Source organism: Vombatus ursinus, unplaced genomic scaffold (assembly GCF_900497805.2).
Source record: "Vombatus ursinus unplaced genomic scaffold, bare-nosed wombat genome assembly UNPS02014789.1, whole genome shotgun sequence".
In the NCBI taxonomy this organism is placed as follows: domain Eukaryota; kingdom Metazoa; phylum Chordata; class Mammalia; order Diprotodontia; family Vombatidae; genus Vombatus; species Vombatus ursinus.
Window position 1 is genome coordinate 23,496,308 of NW_020954567.1, and position 20,098 is coordinate 23,516,405.

The following is a 20,098-nucleotide window of genomic DNA, read 5'->3' on the forward strand; positions in this document are numbered from 1 at the left end:
CCACAAATTGTTTCATACACTGTAAATACGTATCCTATGCTCAGGTTGTCAATTGCTCATGTATAAAGTCTCTGTGTTGGGAACAGATTTAGGCTCTTTTTCAAGTGTGGGTATAAAATTAACCTCTTTCCCAAGGAGATTCTCTGGCTTCTAGTCCTCTCCACTGTTGGCAATGGAAATTTATTAAGTCTACAGTGAAATCTGCCTTTTTCTGTGCAGCCATTGGTATTGAGGATCATTTTTTGAATAGGCTTAAAATCAGTGCAACATGAGGTTATTATATAGATTGTAAAGGCTTTCACAGTAAGAGGAAGCATGACTCACGTGAATACAATCTGCAGTCGACACATCACATATAGTTTTTTCATGTTAAAGTGGTTCTTATGGTTTTGTTGTCAAGTTTGATGGGTTTTCATAAACAGTTTCTTGATTTCTTGAAGTGGCAGTTATCCTCCTAGCCTAATCTGGAATGGATTCTTATGTGAGCAGGTAATTGAGAATCATTCTAGCTATATCCCTTTCCCTCTCCAGAATGAAGATTTTTCTTCTCATATATGCTAAAGAATTTCATTTTGAGCCAGGGGTCTTTTTTCCATCTGGACACTCTAATCCAGGCTGTTAGTGGGAAGATTGATTTTCATATGGATACATAACAGTATTTTTTACTCTGTAAACAGACCTAGTTTAGAAGATTGCCTTGTAAAACTTTTAAGGTCTCAGAGATTGTCTATTGAGGAAACAAAGCATAACAATTTTGAGCTTTTTATAGTAGTGGGGGCCTGATTATAAAACATCTTTTTTTTCTTTTTTACGTCACCCACATCTTGCAAGTATGTGCAAGTATTCCCTTCCTCTCAGAGAGCCATCCTCTATTTAAAAAATAAACAAAAACCTAACCAATATGTTGGAAGAGTCAGATATTGAGTATGGCACACTCATAGTCTCCCACCTCAACAATAAGTGAGGGAGGTGCCTTATTTCTGTTGGGGGGGGCAGGGGAGGCTAACCGTAGTCATTAAAATTTCTCATCATTTCATTCCAGTTTAATTGTTGTTGTTTCTACATTGTTGTAATTTTTGTATGTTCTGGTTACCAAAAACACTCCCAAGGTTTATCCTTTGGGGATAAAACATTAGGAGAGCCCTTAAACCAGGGATTCTTAACCTTTTTTGTGACGTGGACACCTTTGGCAGTCTGAAGTCCATGGACTCCTTTTTGCAGTGATGTTTGTAAATCAATAAGAAAATGGTTACAGAGGAAACCAAAGGTTAGTGAAAATACAGATGTAATAGTTTTCACATGCAAATTTAGGGACTTACTGAAATCTTTTGGGGTCCATGGACTCCAGTTTTAAGAATTCCTGCCCTAAATGCTAAACTCCTAAAAATGAACATTGTCAAAGAAAATGGAGGAATAAGAAAGTGAAAATGAAAATTACTCTGCAAGAAAAGGAGCAATCAAATGAGTAGGATGGGAAATGATAATGCTGGAAAGGTAGGGTGGTAGGATAATTTTGTGGGAGAGATATACCGTATATTAATCTTAACTTTTGGCTCTAGGTAGATAGATATGTTTGGTGTTTCATACCTACTACCATTTAACCTAAATTTATTCAGATTTTTGAAGACTTAAGTTTTTCAGTAGATAATTTTGACATCTAGTTGGATCAGCTATATTTTCTTCCCTCTTTATTTTAGCTGTTTCTTTATAATACAAGAACTGACTGTTCTTTGCGTCTGTTTTTCCTTCTCTCCGTCAGTTCCTTCATTGATGAACTGTGGAATTGGTCACTACAAAAAAAGTTTGTTTTCAATCAGTCAGGATTTTTCCCTGGAGCGAGAATGATTTTTAAAAAGACCTTGACAGAAAAGTAATAAAAGCAACTCACAATTATACTTTGCACATGTATTAGTTTATTTAGCAGATATTAAGTGCAGTGCATTGTGTTAGTGCTTGGGAGAGGATACAAATACAGTATGCCTAAGATTCATTCTACCTTCCTCTGAAGCTGGACTGTACCTCAGATGCCCCATTCTTTTCTACCTCTGCCTTTTGCTCGTTTTTTTCTTTGTTCCTAGAATGACTTCTTTCCCTGCCTCTGCCTGTTGAATCACTCTTTTCTAAATCTTTCATGAAGCCCCTGTAGCAGTAATCACTTCCTGCACCCCCAGTCCTCACATAGTCATAGTACTTTTGTTTTGTACCTTTTTAATGTACTTATGCAATATCATGTGATTTTTTTTTTTTTAAGACCCTACTAGACTGTAGTTAATCTGAGTTCAGGGACCATGTCTTACTATCTTTGTATCTCCCCCAGCTTCTGGGCATTGAGTGGGTATTGAATGTTCGATTTCGATCCCTACAACAACCTTGTGAGGTAGGCAAGGGGCAGACTTCTAGAGCTCCTTGAAGCCTAGTTAGACTATTTAGTACCTGTGTAACTTATCTTGGACAAATTCCTTCCTCTCTTTGTTCCTCAGTTTCCTCATAAAAAAAGGATTTGCACCATATGATTGCTAAAGTTCCTTCTAACTCTGCATTCTGTGAGCTTTCTGTGTCCCTACAGAGAGGATCCTTACATGACATGGTTTTGAGTCTCATTTTTACCCTTCTTGCCCTCTTACTCATTACCCACATTATTCAACTTAATAATAATCCGTTTAAAATTTGGCGTTCTGGAGAGAGAGAGAGAGAGAGAGAGAGAGAGAGAGAGAGAGAGAGAGAGAAGAGAAGGAAAAGTTGAAGCCAGGATAAAGTGTAGATGTTTAACACAGCAAAGTTCTACAGGACAAGAACAGGGATGGTAGCAAAGGCATGAATGGAGAGATGGATGAGGATGTATACAAGAGTTCTTAATCTTTTTTTGTATGTCATAGACTCCTTTGTCAGGATACCCCAGAACAACCTTTTAAAATTCATAAAATACACAAAATTACAAAGGATATAAAAGACTAGTGAAATTAATATATATATATTATATATATGCATATAATATATGTATATAAGATATATTTCTTATCTAAGTTCACAGGCCCTAGTTAAGAACCTTTGTGTTAGAAAGAGATTTAAAAGAGTAGGGAATGAGAAGTTGTGGAAACTTACTTCCAGTGACCTCAGTCTTTTTTGTTTGTTTAAATTTTTATTTTTATGTAGGGAAAAATCAAATATATTTAACCCGATTTGGTTGTAAGTTCCTTAACTTTTGCCTTTTCTGTCTTGGCAATATGAGCCACTGATTTTGTTCCCAGAACATTGCCACCCCAGTGACAGCGGATCTCATCATATTTATCTTTGTAATTGGTTTTGATGGTTTCTGCTAGCTTAGCCAGGGCTCTCTTATTTTCAGGGTTAACCTGTGTGAAGGCAGTGCTTGTGCACTTCTTTCTGTGAACTAAGCTACCCAGTCTGGCTTTACCTTTGATAATACAGTAAGGAACCCCCATTTTTTGGTACAAGGCAGGTAGGAAGACCACTAGCTCAGTGGGGTTCACGTCATGTGCAATCATTACCAACTGTGCTTTCTTGTTTTCTACCAGGGTAGTAACAGTGTTAACACCTGCTCTGAGGACAGGTGGTCTCTCAGTGGGGACATCTCCTTTGCCTGTAGCTTTTTGTTCAGCCCAGGGCAGCAGCCTTTGTTTCTTATCTTGCTTTGCCTCAGGTCTGTACTTGTGAGCCAGTTTAAGCAGTTGAGTATTTGTCTGAGATACAAAGCCTGAGGGAACTGGTTAATTGCTTATAAAGGATAGATCTTTGACACTGCAGTCTGATGTACCCAGGCCATTTGACAAATTGAGTTAAGTCCCTTTTGGGCTGGATGTCCTGACCAGTGCCAAAGTTCTTGGGCCGCTTCTCAAACAAAGGATTGACTGCTTTCTTGGCCTCCTGCTTCTTTACTACAGCAGGGGCCAGAGCCACCTTCTTCCCCTTGGCCTTCTTCCCTTTTGGCATCTTGGCCAGCTGAACAAGAGAGATGACCTCAATCTTATCTGAAAAGGTTGCAGAGTGGTCATAATGCTGAGAAAAGACAGGGGTTAATTTTAGTTAATGGACCTATGTTTTGCTCAGCGGCTGAGGACTGATGTAAGAAGAGAAATACTTGCCTTGGTTACCAAATCTAAGCCTAGTTAAGGATGTTCCATTCATTTTTCATGGATTTCAGTTTGATGTTTCTATAGAGAAGATTTAAACAGAATTTAGATTTAAAGTATAAATGACACTAAAGAGAACAAAGATGGGAAGAGCAACCAGATTGGACCAAGCCATCTCTGCTACAAGCAGCACAATTGTTAGGACAATGAGAAACAGATAAACAAGGTATCTGAAAGTGGAAAAGATAACAAAGACGTGGAAAACATTTTGAACCTTAATAATACCAAAAAAGACTGCACAAGACAGCATCAGTAACTACCAACTTATGAGACTTCCCTTCAGTCTGTAAACAATGTGTAGAGGAGTCATCTGTACACAAATCAATTATAAACTCAACAGCTAAATGGTCAAGGCATATGAGCAAACAGTTCTCAAAAGAAGAATTGCAATTCACAATTCACAACCATTTGCAAATTTGATTTGAAAATCAAAACAGCTCTAAGGTTCAACCTCATATCCTGCAAATTGGCAAAAATTACAAAAAATGGCAAGTCAGTGTTGGAAGGGTTATGGAATGATATGAAATAGTAGAGCCATTTTGGAAAGCAGTTTGGAATTATGCAAAGAAAATTACTAAAATGTCCATACCCTTTGAAGCAGAGATTGCATTACTGCACTTATACAAAGAAGCCATCTGAAAGAAAGTCCCCATATACACCAAAATAATTATAGGAGCAGTAACAAGGAATTGGAAACATAGCAGATGCCCATCAATTGGGGAATGGCTCAACAAATTTTAGTAGTTGTGAGTGTAATGGAATATTACTGCACTGTAAGAAACGATGTGTGTGATGAATACAGAAACATGGGAAGATGCATGAGCTTATAGATTAAGAAAACAATATACACAATGTAAGGGGAAAGAACAACACCAAAAAAAAAAAAAAATCAAAAGTGAATGTAGCCAGCAGGACTTGAAAGAAAGAGATATGAGAAGACATCCCCAACCCACCCCTTCATGGAGATGGGAGATCTACAGGTGTCACATACACATTGCATGTGTTTTTATACTTTTTAATATATCGATCTTTTGTACAGAATTTTTTTCCCAGATAAAAAATACTGAAGGAGAAAGATACTTAAGATAACTATGGTGGCTTAAGAAACAGAAGTCAGTAAAAACTTTTTAAAGGAGGAAATTTAACAATGGGCCACATTTTCACCATTTCTTGATTAACTGAAAAGTATAGAGACTATAAGATCCCACTGTGATTATTGGTTACCCCCAAAAATATTAAAAAGACATGATTTGATAGTACAACAGGCTGCCTTCCAGGTTCTTTTCCAGTGAGGCATGTGCCATCTACACATAAAAATTGTTTAAGATTCCTTGAATGACATAAGAGAAATAAGCCTATTCAGCAACTCTGATCATAAACATTAGGTGAAACATCAAAGATGGGGGTGTGTGTTCACCAATGTATATGTTCATTCCATGTATCTGTCTCTCTTCTCCCTGAGAGCCTTCCCATATGACAAATAGAGAGGGGTAAAACATGGGCACACTTGATCCATACATTGAAAAAGTTCAAAAACACTTACCAAGAGGTAGGTTGGAGGTGTTTTCTAATCTCTCTTCATTTGAGTCCCATTTAATCTTTATAATTCTGTTACATTTATTTATTTGTTTATGTATTTACTTACTTGGTGTTCTTTCCTTTTACATTGTCATAGTTTAAGTGTTACTTAAGTTACTATTGTTTGCTTGGCTTGGCTTACTTCACCCTTCATCAGTTCATATAGATCTTTCCGTGCTTCTTGGTATTCATGGCATACATCATTTCTTACAGTGCAGTAATACTCCATTACAGTCATGTACCAGAATTTGTCTAGCCCTGCTCCAATTGATGAACATCTGCTTTGTTTCCAATTCTTAGGTGTCACAAAAAATCTTGTTATAAATATTTTGGTGTATATGGGGACGTTCTTATTGATGGCTTTCTTGGGGTATATAAGCACAGTGATGGAGTCTGGTTGAAATAGTTTAGACATTTTAGCTATTTTATTTGCATAATTCCAAATTGCTTTTCAAAATAGTTGTACTATTTCCTAGCTCCCCCCAAAATGTATTAGTGTGTCTATCTTCCCATAATCCCTCCAGCAATGACTCTTGCCATTTTTTGGTTATTTTTGCCAATTTGCAGGGTGTGGGGTGAAATCTCAGGGTTGTTTTAGTTGCCATTTATCTTACTGGTGATTTGGAGCATTTTTTCATGTGACTGTTAATACTTTGCAGTTTTTCTTTTCAAAACTCTTCATATCCTTTGACCATTTATCTGTTGGGGAATGGTTATTAGTTTTATTAGACAACAGATGGGGACAGGGTTTGATAAAAAGATTTCCCCCACATTTGACCACTTCCCTTGTCCTAGATGCGTTAATGTTATCTGAGCAGAAGCTTTCCAGTTGCAAGTAATCAGTTATCTATTTTATCTTTTGTAATTGCCTCTGTTCCTTTTTGGATTATCTCTTACCTATAACTGTGAGATACATGATCTGTTTCTTTTCCAACTTTTTTATAGTAGCATCTTTAATATTAAGGTCACATAAACATTGAGAATGTATTGTGGCATGTAATGTAATAAGGTGTTGATCTAAGCCAGATTTCTGCCAGACTGCTTTCCAGTTTTCCCAGCAGTTTTTATCAAATAGTGAGTTTCTCCCTAGGCAACTTCTGTTTTGAATTTTATCAAACACTGGGTTTTTAAGTTCTATTGTTTCTGAATCTCAATTATGTAGTCTGTTCCATTGATCGACCTCTTTTCTTTAACCAGTACCAGATGGTTTTGATGGCTACTGCTGTACAATATAGTTTGAGGTCTGATTCCCCCTTGTCCTTTTCATCATTTCCCTTGATATTCTCATTCTTTTGTTTTTCCTAATTAATTTTGCTATTATTTTATCAAGCTCTGTAAAAGCTTTTATAGCGCCTCTTAGTAATTTAATTGGTATAGAATTAAAAACGTAAATTAATTTTGTTAGTTTTGGTCATTTTTATTATGTTGGTCCAGCCTAGCCATGAGCACTGAATTATTCCAGCCATTTAGGTTGTTCTTCATTTCCTTAAAGAATGTTTTATAATTTAATCTATACAAGTGTTTTGTGTGTTTTGGGAGGTTGATCACCTGATATTTTATGCATTTTGTAGCTAATTTGGAATGGGATTTCCCTTCCTGTTATTGTTTCTTGTGTTTTGTTATTGTTATATAGAAATGCTATTGATTTTTCATTTATTTATTTTTTTATTTTTGGTAAGGCGATTGGGGTTAAGTGACTTGCCCAAGGTCACACAACTAATAAGGGTCAAGTGTCTAAGGTCGAATTTGAACTCAGGTCCTTTTGACTCTGAGGGTGGTGCTCTATCCACTGTGCCGCTTAGCTGCCTCTATTGCTATTGATTTTTGAGGATTTATTTTGTAATCTGCAGCTTTGGTGAAGCTATTAAGTGTCTCAATCAATGTCTTTGCAATTCCTTTCACGTTGCTAATGTATTTCCAGAACTGCATGGGGCCTTTCTTTTTAATAACAATTACTGGTGTTGTTATAAGTGAATGGGACGTGGCATCATATAGAGGTCTCCAAAGAATTTAAGGTGCCACACAGAAAGCAGTGGAGAGAAACCTGGTGGGGGTGAGTCAGCTGCAACATATTGCCAGTGAGAGAGCTTTGAAGTAACAACAGAAGTAAAAGATGTGATCAAGGAATTATGTGATAGAAAGAGAACATAATTGGTTAGATCAAGAGATGGCAAAGGCATAGCCACAGTGCTGCGGAATATTCACATTGTGAATTATTCATTCACAATGTGAGGAGAAAGCGAAAGCAGGGATGGCCTGCCAATACATTGAGTGAATCCTCTGTGGAGAACCTAAGGACAAAGACAACAATTTTACAGGATCATCAGACATGAACAGGTTGTGAAATGCACCATTGGAGGAGATTTGCAAATTTGTTATAAACAGATCCATTTTAATAAAGTTGAATGGTTACAAAAATAACTGATGTGGTGGATCCTAAAATTTCAGTTTAGTTACAAGATAGGCCTCTTGACTGAACTGTTGGTAAGAAGCATATTCTAGGCCATAATAGATGTGGGGAAAATTCTATGAATCTAAAAACATACATATACATGTGTCTTGAAATAAAATTGTGTGCTTTCTGTTTCAGTGCCAGCATGTAGTCCATTGATTCCAGCATTTTTACTTTGGCATTGTGCCACCAAATAAGGTAGTTTGACTTGATTCCCTGCCAGCGATCATGCTTGCTACTTGGGGGAGAGTATTTTTGGCACCAAAAATGGCATTGACATAGTGCTGAGTGGGCTTAAAATTGATAGCCTCAGATTTTCAACAGGATACAACTTGGAGGAAATAGAACCTGAATAAAAATCAGTGTCAAGTTTGCAGCATAATACTTCACTGTTGGAATATTGTACCTGCTCTCTACAAGAGATTGATCCACTTTTTTGTTTGTTTGATTAGCTAATTTGTACTTAAAAGTAGTTTTAATCATGTTTCCAGATCTGTGTGGTTTTGAAACTTAGTTGTCTTGAGAAATTGTAATCAGAAAAAATTGAAATATGAACTTCAGATTTTATATCACAAAGCATGTTTGACTTCCTGAAAACATAAGTATTGTGGAAGGCTTGTATAATTAGGGGTATTATGGGATTTAGCCCTTAATAGAATTTCTAACCCCTTCATTTAAAGATGATGAAATTTATATGCAAGGTGGTAAATAGCCCTTAGGTAAGAAGCAAAGCCTACAGGTACTTAAAACTCTAATACTTTTGACTCTAAATCCAACGTATTCAGCTAATTTTGAGTTCTGTGTCTATTTTATATTTTATATTTGCCTTACTTTTGCATCTTATGTACCATAGTGTAATATAGAATGTTAGGCTTGGAAGAAGAAAGGGAATATTAATTGGGATGACAGTGACGATTTTAGCTATATAGTTGTCTACCCTTTGAAGCAGTAGTTTTGTCCAACATTGGCATAATTTTAATCTGATTTTGCAAGACATTTAGCAGTTTATTTGGATAATTCTTTTTTTATGGCACTGATAGGCCATTTGTATTCAAAGCTGTTATCAAAATTTTGACTGATAAATTTATATAAGAATTTCCTGGGCTCATATTTAGTCACATCCTAGCATATTAAGTATATTTTCTTGTTGGTTGTGAGCATCTCCAGCTTGAATTAATTCAGATCTGTAGTGATGAACTCCTATAACACTTTGTAGTGTTCTAAGTGACCTGTAATTTGATTATTTGTATGATATTGTGTCTTCCACTGCTATGTGACAGAACTAGAGCACCTAGCTCTTGTGGTGGGCCCTTAATAAATGTTTGTTGTTTGAAGGATAATCCCTTACTGAATTGTCAGTCCTTGAGGATAGGTGATTGTGTTGTTTTTAATGTTTGTATATGCCTAGCCTTTCACACAGCAGGTTAATAATAATAATAGCTAATGTTTATATAGTGCTTTAAGTTTTAAAAACATTTATCTAATTTTTACAATCTTAATGAACTGTTTACTGAAATAAATTGGATCAATATGGACTTAAAGCCATAGAATTCAAGAGCCAAAAGGGACCTTAACAAAGCATCTTTTCATTTTAAACTCTCATCAGAAGTTAGTTTGTATGAAATACGCACCTTCTTTCATCATTCCAACTTTAATTTGGTTTTTAATGCTCTTTGCTGTTTTTAGAAAGTCAATCGAATCTGAGTAAATCATCTGAATCATTGTTGCAACTGGCAACCTGTTCTTATAGGATACTTCTACTGCTACAAGGATCCTGTGGTGTAACATACACCTGTGTATAATGTTGAAAATATTCAGGTACCAGGAACTCTGAGGGAGAATTAAAATGATGACAGGATGTCATCCTGTTAGACCTAGTATCTGTTAGAACAGTGTGAAACTAAAAGACTCTAATTGTAAGGAACAAGAAGAAAAAAAAAAACCCAGAAAGGGGCTAGTTTTGGTTTCCATCCCATTCCCTCACTGTTTCCTTAACAGAGTTTAAAAATGTTCTTCAAAATACTTTAAAAAAATTTCCCTATGATTCTGTAATAATTTGAAAATGGATTTGTAGTGGGAGAAAAAAACAGTATAGCTCACACAATGACAACATCTGAAGAGCCAGCAATTTAAGCCAATTGAAGAGAGGGAAGGAGGGGGGGGAGGGGGGAGAGAGAGAGAATTTAAGCCAATTGAAGTGTGTGTGTGTGTGTGTGTGTGTGTGTGTGTATGTATGTGTATCTGGTTGTCTTAGATAAATGCTACATAGATGGAAAATCAGAAAGTAAGGGAAAGAATTTAGGCTTAATCAGATTTGAGGAGGTGTAAAATTCCTAAATAGCTGCAAAGACTGCCTATCTTTTGTATGAATTTTTTTTTTCTAATGATGCTGTGTGACTGAATTGTGGAATTCTATGACCTTGAAAGAATCAGAATTAAAGGTGAGGTAAAAGGCAATAGAAAGATGCCTGGTTAGATATAAATCTGTTGCATAGCTTGTTACCAAAGATGACTTGTACCTGAAAACTGGTGAGAAAAAGGTGCATCGATGACATGTGTTGACCAGAAAAGTAGGTGGCATGGTCATGTAATAAGATTTAGTGAAAGTAGATGGACCCAAGGATCAGGGGTACCCTTACTGTTAGAACATGAAGAAAATCTCTATGTTTATTGAGTAGGTCCTTGGTGGAGAATTAATTTAGAAAGTTGATGAAATTATACAGGCTGTGAAGATGTGATGCCATAATGATCTTCACTAGCAGAGTGAGTATTCACATTGATGTGGAACTACCTAAATATGACTTAAATATACATTTTCCCCGTCACCTTCTGTTTAAATTTTCTAATGTTGGCTAGGTGGAAGGGGATTTAAGTCACAAGTGAGAAATTTGAAATTAAAGGAGTATCTATGATCAAGTAAGATTAAAATTGTAAGACTTGATGTAATTTTGTGAGCTTTTTTTTTTCTTTTTTTAAGGCAATTGGGGTTAAGTGACTTGCCCAGGGTCACACAGCTAGTAAGTGTCAAGTGTTTGGTCTGAGGCTAGATTTGAACTCAGGTCCTCCTGACTTCTGGGCCGGTGCTCTATCCACTATAACACCTAGCTGCCCCCTTATATATACATACGTGTGTGTGTGTGTGTGTGTGTGTGTGTGTGTGTGTGTGTGTGTGTATTATTATTATTTTTTGTTTAGGCAGTCAGGGTTAAGTGACTTGCCCAGGGTCACACAGCTAGTAAGTGTCAAGTGTATGAGGTCAGATTTGAACTCAGGTCTTCCTGATCCCAAGGCTGGCGCTCTATCCACTGCGCCACCTAGCTGCCCCCTGTAATTTTGACACTACTGGGTAACTTTATATCTTCTGGGGTGTTATGAGAAAAGTCTGAATACAGTCTAATGAATGTTTTATAGACTTCTTGAAGCATTTGGTGTTGGCCAAAATAAAGGATAAGCAATAAGGAAGTTCCTTTGAAATGCTGCAAATGGCTTATTTGAACCTTGGCATATGTGTTACTGTTCAGCACAAACATTTAGCATGGAAAAATGGACATGTCTCAACATTAAGTATAATTAAAGAATTAGATTTGTGTTTAGATGCACAGGTCATATGTACACATGAACATGTATACGTGCTCAAATAAGTCTGTGATCACATTGATTTGGGAGCTTCCTCCAACAATGCAGATCACACACAACCCATCCATGCTTGACCATTCTGTGTGACTACTGGCCGTGCCCTAAGTTTACCACAGGAAGCACACCCAGCCTGTTGGAAGCCTCCTTCTAACTATTCTATTGTTGTGAAAGTACTAGCATGAAATTCTTTAATGATATCATTTATTCCTCTTCTTATTTGAAGTTCTTTAATGGTTATATATTGCTGCCTGTTCACACCCATCATATGCCCACCCCTCCATTCATTGCACTTTGTAGTATTCATTTTTAATTGTTCAGTGGTTATTATGTTCTATGTCACACTTTCTTCCTTCAACTCTTTGCCCACTTCTTGATCATCTATACTTTCTGTCCTGTACATACATACTACTAGACAAACTCTTAAGCCTTTCATCTAAATATACACTATAAACTGTACAGTGCATCTTGGAAAATGTAATAACCTCAACATTCATCATGTATTTAGTCATTCATGTGTGATACTTAGGCTAAACTCTTGAGTGGTTTACAGATCTTTTCCAGGAAGTTCTGCAGTGTTCTGGACTTTGATGCAATCAGCACAATGTCATCCGCATATATGAGCATCTGGAGGACTTCACCATCCCCAGAGAAACCCTATTCAACTTGGACTCTATGTTGCAAATCCTCCACTATGGTGGTGAACAACTTTGGTGAGCATACATCTTCCTGTTTTATGCCTCACCTCATTATTTATGATCAGAGGACTGTTGAATAGGGTTAGGTGTTTTGTTTTGTTTTGTTTTTCCTGTTATGTCTTTCAAGGATCTTGCATCATTTTGATTTGTGAATGGGAGATGCTTGTTGGGAAAGAGCCTATAAGGCAATAATTTGTTTACTGAATCAAATCCTTTTTCATAATCAGTAAACAAAATGAATTCTTTCTTTGTATCATCAAGTAAGTAATGAGATGATAAAGATATGATGCATTATTGAATATCACCTGTGAAAGTCTGCTTGTTTCTTACTTACATACTGTCATTGAGGATGCTCTCAATTCATGTATAGATGACTCTCAAAGAACTTGTGTAAATGAAAGACCATGTTTTTAGGGTTGTTGATGTCTTACGATTTTTTTTTTCTATTCCATTTTCATCCTTAAATGCTCTTGAGATTATTTTGCTTAGTTGAATATATTGCCAAACTTCCTACAAACTGGTTTTACCTTCTTTGACTTCTTTCTGCTTTATGAGTTGATATTGTTTATATTAGTCCATCATTCTTTTTTGTAAAAATTTTCAAGGAAGTTTATAGTGTAAACCGTTGTTACCCTTGGTTGCCACCTTTCTTCACTTGTAAATCAAATTTTGCTGACTAAAGCAGTTCCTGGGCTCATTTACTCTTGTAACATATTTACAGATGTTAAACTGATGTATAAAATTATTATTAGTGTGGATGTCATTTGATGTTCATTTCCCATTTCTTAGTGCTATTTGAGTATTTAAATAATTCAGGGATGAGTTGTATTAGTGGTATAATATATCTTTTTTCATTATGCTTCTTGCTTTTTTACTGATTGTGATCTTTACCTTGAAAATTCATTTTTTTGTACATAGATGGTACATAAACTGTTCAGGGAAAAGTCCCACATCAATTGCAAATGTTTTCCTGTCCATTAATTAGGATTTATTATATTTTTTGTAACGTTGTTTGATACTCATTATGTTGTCTGAGGCTTAACAATTCTTTTCTCAAAGAATGTGATTATGACATAAGGGTGTGAGAATTCTCTCTATTCTGCAAGCTTTGACCTTTCTCATCCCCTTTTCTCAAACCATTTCCCTTATAGTTCTTGCTGTCCTCACATTTTTCAGCCTTTTATCGAAATCACTAGAGTGTATGGTGAAGTATTAGTGACTTATCCTTCAATTTAGGTGGAACTCTTTTTTTTTTTCTTTCTAGCTTTGCTTATGGAAAGAATGTCAACATTGATAGGATTCAGCTCCTCCAGCAATGAGCAAGGGTCTCACATTTAGAGTACAAATAGTGAAATTTAATGTTTATAAACTATCTACAAACTGTGCGATTTAGTATAGAGGTGGAAATCCTGCACATAACCAAGGATGTTTTGTACTTACTTTGTTTCATGGGTTGCCATGGCCAAAAATAAAAGTTCACCAAGCCATCTACTGATGATGAGCGTCTCTGAACATGGGTGGGCTCTTCCTCAAAAAACTGACTTAGTCTGTTTCTGGTACCACACTCAAAGCCTTTACAGCATAGCAGAACCCATCAAAATATATGCTCTGCTGACACAGTTCTTTGAGAACTCAATGTCAGCTGCATAGCACAGTAAGGTATCTGGCTAGGACTTTGTGGAGGAGATGTATCTTGGCATGTGCACACAATATTTGTTACATGTAGAAGCAACATTAGCCTTCTTTGAGATGACTAGTTTTAAAGAATGAGTATTTCCTGTTTCTGATTGCTCTGAAATACCAGTAGCTCCCTATTACTTCTAATGTTTCATTGGAGAGTGTAAATAGCATCAGCTCTCAACTCCCAAGCAGCAGTATGGTGATTGCCAAATCTGCCACAGGTTGCCAGGTGCTTATAGAAAAAAAGCATCTTGTTCTGAAAGAAGCCTTTCCTACATTGCTGGTCAGTTTGATACTTGTTCTTGTAGTAAAGAAGGAATTTATAAAGGTTCCCACATGTCATTGTTACTACCTTAAACCAGTGCTACCAACAGAAATTCCCTTTTATGTCAGGGATTCTTAACCTGGCATCTATAGATCTCTAAAGTGTCTATGTATAAATTTCAGAGGGTCTGTGAACTTGGGTAAGGGAAAAATATTTCATTTTTACTAACATTTAACAGAAACTTAGCATTTCTTTCAATCATGGATGTAGGCAACAAACTTAAGGTAGTGTCTCAGGTGGCAAAATAAAGACTTTTACACAAATACTGTTATTCTCTCATCTCCTATTTGAGTTCCTCTTAACTACCAAACAGATTTGTGTGTGTGTGTGTGTGTTTTATAATGAACATTTAATCAGGCATGAAATCACGACTTATATTTTTGTACATTTTTTACTACTGAAAATACAACTTTTTGTGTTTTCCTGAGAATAGATATTTTCATTAATAATGGTGATTGTAATGTTTAACTTAGAAAACACAAAATTTAAACCAGGTGTAGCTCCTTAATTTCTCATTTGATTTGGAATAAATAAAGTAACTTTCTAAAAAGTCATTTCTGCACAAGAGACACACCCAGAAGACAAGGAGAAGGAAGAGATACCACTGTAGCAAACTTCTATCGCCATGGCTGCAAGACGATGACAGCAGGTCAGGGATACCAGCATTTATCGCCCTCAGATCCTCTATCATAAATTTACACAAAAATCGCAACTCTTTCACAGAATGAAACTTTAGAGGTCGTTTAATTTCAATTCATTTATTTTTAATAGATTTTTAGAATATCTTTTTACATCACCTATATTTCTCCATATGTCTATCAGGAAGTAGGTTTTATATTGGTCGTTGTGTTGATCATGGTTCCTAAGTCTTTCAGAGGTATTTGTTTTTACAGTATTGTTATTGAACAAAATGTTTTCCTGGTTCTGCTCACTTCAATTTGCATCGATTTCCAGGTTTCTCCCTTTGTCATTTACGGCTCAGTGATGTTCTTTCACATTCATATACCATGTCTTATTCAGTCATTCTCCATTTGATGGGCACCCCCTGTTTTTAATTCTTTGCCACAACAAAAGAGCTGCTATAAGTATTTTTGTAAACATGGCTTCTTTTCCTCTTTCTTCTACCTCTTTGGGATAGACCTACTAGTGGTTTCTCTGGGTTAAAAGATATACTTAGTTTAAGAGCATTTTGGAGGTAGTCTCAAATTACTTTCCACAATTAGTGGGCCATTTCACAGGTCTACCAACAGTGCAACCTGTTTTCTCATAGCCCCTCCAGCATTTGCTAATTTCCTTTTTTGAATTAGCTTTGCCAGTCTGTGGGTGTGAGGTAGAACCTTAGGTTTTTTTTAATTTACATTTCTCTAATTAGGAAAAGGAATGAGCATTTATTAAGTTTCCACTATGTGCCAGGCACTGTGTTAAACGCTTTGTTGTTCTGTCATTTCAGTCTTGTCTGACCCTTCATGACCCCAATTTGTGGTTTTTTTGGCAAAGATCTTCACTGAAGTGGTTTGCCATTGCCTTCTCCAGCACATTTTACAGATGAGGAAATAGAGGCAAACAGGGTTAAGTGACTTGCCCAGGGTCACACAGCTGATAAGTGTCTGAGGCTGTATTTGAACTGAGATTTTTCTTACTTCAGGCCCAGCACTCTATCCAGTGTACTACCTACCAGTCCTGGGAATAGGTAAGCTAATGTATATTCTTGCATAGATACTACATGTGATGAAGGTGGATGATGGGTAGATTCTTCTCAAGGTCTTTCTCAGCTCCTCCTGGGTTGGGGCATTCCTGAAAGAATTAATGTGTCTGAGGTCAGATTTGAACTCAAGATGAGTCCTCCTGATTTCAGGCCCTGTACATCCACTGTGCCTCAAGCTGATACATGCCAAATACTTACGAATATTATTTTATTTGATTTTCACAATAACTTTAGGAGGTAGGTTCTATTATGTGCCCATTTTACATTTGAAAACTGAGGCAGACAGAGATTAGTGATTTGTCCACAGTCACAGCTAGTTAGTGTCTGATGCTGGATTTAAATTCAGTCTTCGTGACTCCAGGCCCAGTGCTCTATGTACTTATACCATCTAGCTGCCTCTGGTTATTAGCGACTTGGGGCATTTTTTTTTAATATGGTTATTGATGACTTGGATTTTTTTCCTTTGAAAATTACCTGTTGTTCTCCTTTGAATGTATCAATTGGGAAATGGCTCTTACAGTTGAATCATTTTCCTGTATATCTTAGAAATGGGACCTTTGTATTAGAGAAACATGCTGCAAAGATTTTTTCCCATTTGCTTTTCTTCTAGTTTTAGCTGCCTTGGTTTTGTTTGTACAAAGCAGCATTCCTTTTCAATTGTTATGTTCTTATTTATTTATTTTTTGACATATTCATTACTGTAGTCATTTTTTTCTTGGCTCTTCTTATTTCACTTTGCATCAGTTCACATGTTTTTCCACCCTCTGAATTGATCATATTTGTTGATTCTTACAACAAAGGAATATTTGATTACATTCATGTAACACAATTTGCTTAGTCATTATGTAATTGATGGGCATCTGCTTTGTTTCTAGTTCTTTGCCACCACAGAAAGTGCTGCTATAAATAATTCCTATGGAACCTTTCTTTTTATCATTGCACTGCTTGGGAGGGTATATATTTAGCAGTAGAATCTGTATCAAAGGGTATGGGTGTTTTAATCACTCTCTCTGAGTCATTCCAGTTACTTTCTAGAATGGAAGTACCATTCACAACTCCATCAACAATATATTAATTAATGACCATAATGAAGCTGGAACAGAAATGAAGGACCCCTGGTACAGAGGGAAAGATTGTTTCCAACTGATACAATCAGGGAAGGCTTCATTTTAAAAAATGATAAAAAACAAAGTAATGTATTTTCTACTCTGTGTGATCAGTTTTCATCTCTGAAAACTGTCTTGTCATGAAATATCTCAACTTAGGCATAGTTGTGTGAATTTCTATTTTAATTCCTAAACTTAGGCCAATATTTCAAGGAGTAAATCCACAACTGCTTGGTACTACTGTATACTTCATGTCAAGAACTTTCCAAACTTGATGTGGTGACACCGATCCCCCAACTTAAAAGAATTTTTTATAAGCATTTATTCTCCCCATTCCTTTCCTCAAATGAACAGTTTTTTAAAAAAGAAAAACAAAACTCTCAGTCAGTAAATATTTATTAAGTACTTGCTATGGGCCAGGTGCTATGGGGAGGGACAGAAATAGAGATAAGATAAAGAAAGATAATCCCAGCCTTCCTGGAGCTTACTCTGATGGGGAGCTGAGTAAAAAGTGCCTGGTGGGAAATGAAGAGTTGCTGGCCTGGGATCCCCCCTTAAATGGAAGCTTTGGGAAGAGTTCTTTATTCCACCCTCCATCCTGGCCCCAGTCAGAGGGGCAAAGGGTATTGAAGAAGCATGTGAGGACCCCAAAGTTGCTGACGCAGTCCTGCAGGATGGTGAGTTTCCCGGCTGCATGATGGGGAAATCAAGTTCAAGGAGGGAGGCTAGTGGGAAATGAGTTCAGGAAATGATTTTCATAATTTTGTATGGCAAGTTGTTGCCCTTTACATTCGTTGTACCATAGTTTGTTTAGCCATTCCGCAATTGATGCTCAGACCCTTAGTTTCCAATTTTTGGTGACTTCAGAAAACCATCCCTTCCCCCATATGTTTGGACTATAGGCCTGTTATTTGGTTCACAGAGTTTGCATAATTTAGTAACTTTTTGGGGCATAGTTCTAAATTGCTTTCAGGAATTCTTATCTCCACCATCATTGCACAAAGAATATGTTTTCCCATAGTCACTCTAACATTTGCCCTTTTCCTCTTAGTGATTTTTTTCAGGCATCTCCCCCCAACAAACATGATGAAGCATCTAGGCAAATAAGTTTCTTTTTAACCTTATTTTCTTTGTTTTTCAAATGTAATTATAATTTTATAACATCTGAATAATTTAATAAAATGGTACGTGTCGATACTTCCTGATAAGCATTTTTAATTTTTACATTCATAATTTTTAGAATTAGTAACTATAATAACACCATTGTTATGGGGTGAGCTTGTTCTAAGAATATGATATCATTGATATTGCTGTTGTTATTCAGTGTTTTAGTCACATTTAACTCTTTGTTACCCCATTTTGACTTTTTTTTTGGCAAAGATACTGGAGTGGTTTTACAGATGAGGAAACAGAGTCAAACAGGGTTATGTAACTTGTCCAGAGTTACATAGCTACTAAGTGTCTGAGGTCGTATTTGAACTCAGATTGTCCTGACTCCAGGCCCAGCACTCTATCCACTGTGCCACCTAAGTGCCCATTGATATTGCTATTTGTAATTTTTTAATCAATTCTTTCCCAAGCTCTTATTAAAACCACTATTTTGTCTTTTTAAAGAACAATAATAAAATTTGTATACTTTTGATAAACCAAAGAATTCTTGATTCATTGATAGCCAAAACAACTGATAAAGCAGTATGTTTCATTCTCTTATATTTCTTGATACAAGTTATTATCTGTGAAGCATGGAATGTGTCCAGATTGCATGAAGGACCAACCTTTTATTCAGTACTTTTAGACCTTCATTTTGGAGCTGTTAGTGCGGATTCCAATACAGTTCTTCAATGTACTGTTTTCATAGAAATTTTCTCTTTGATAATGGTATTGCCATCAACAGGTTTTCAAAGTAGCACATTTTCCCTAGTATTAGTTAGGGTGCTGTCTCTTACCTTGTCCACTTGGAATACAAAGAGGAAGCTGTTAGTGTTTCAATTGATTGATCAAAAAGTTCTTTAGACCTATGGGCAATTCTCCCTCTCACCATATTATCCAGAAGTGGAACCATTAGAAACTGCTTTGCACATGCATCAGTGAGCATGATTTTTACTGTATCAATAGCTGCAATTGACCATTGTCTCTTATCAGATGGGATTTTTTTCATTGAGCAATTATGTAAGCAATCTTAAATGATGAAAACAGTCCTGTTTAGATAATTATTGACTTATCTACAGCTTTTGCTACTGTTGACCAGCCTCTTCTCCTGGATGACTCCCTTCTCTGAGTAATATTACTACTCTCTCCTGGTTCACCTTCCATCTGACTAATTTTCTTATCCTCCTTTGATGTCTCATCATGCTTATCACGCCAAACTAAGGCTATTTCCCACGGTTTTGTCCTAGCTACTCTTTTATCCTGCTACATTTTCTCTTTGAAACTTCATTAGCTCCTCTGGGTTTAGCTATCATCTGTGTGCAGAATGTTTGGAGATACGCAAGATGTCCTGTAGCTTACAAACTGTGCGAAGACTTTTGGGACATTCTGCATATCTCCATCTCCATTCTTTCTCCTAAGTTTTAGATCTGCATCACCAGTTGCCTGTTGGATATCACAAACTGAATATCTTGGAAACCTCTCAAAACTTGTCATGTCCGAAACTGAGCCCATCTTTCCTGATAAACCCTCCTTTTTTCCAGATCCTTTCAGTGTCTCAGGTACATAACTACAGAGTGTGTGTGTGTGTGTGTGTGTGTGTGTGTGTGTGTGTGTGTGTGTG

The 20,098-nt window shown here is 36.4% G+C and overlaps 1 protein-coding gene and 1 pseudogene across 1 annotated transcript in view; one reads left to right on the forward strand and one right to left on the reverse strand.

Moving 5' to 3' along the window:
* Positions 1-20,098, forward strand: part of SMG7 (SMG7, nonsense mediated mRNA decay factor) — a 96,676-nt gene that overhangs the window by 34,949 nt on the left and 41,629 nt on the right. The window lies entirely within an intron of this gene.
* On the reverse strand, positions 3,171-3,963 carry LOC114047696 (annotated as a pseudogene).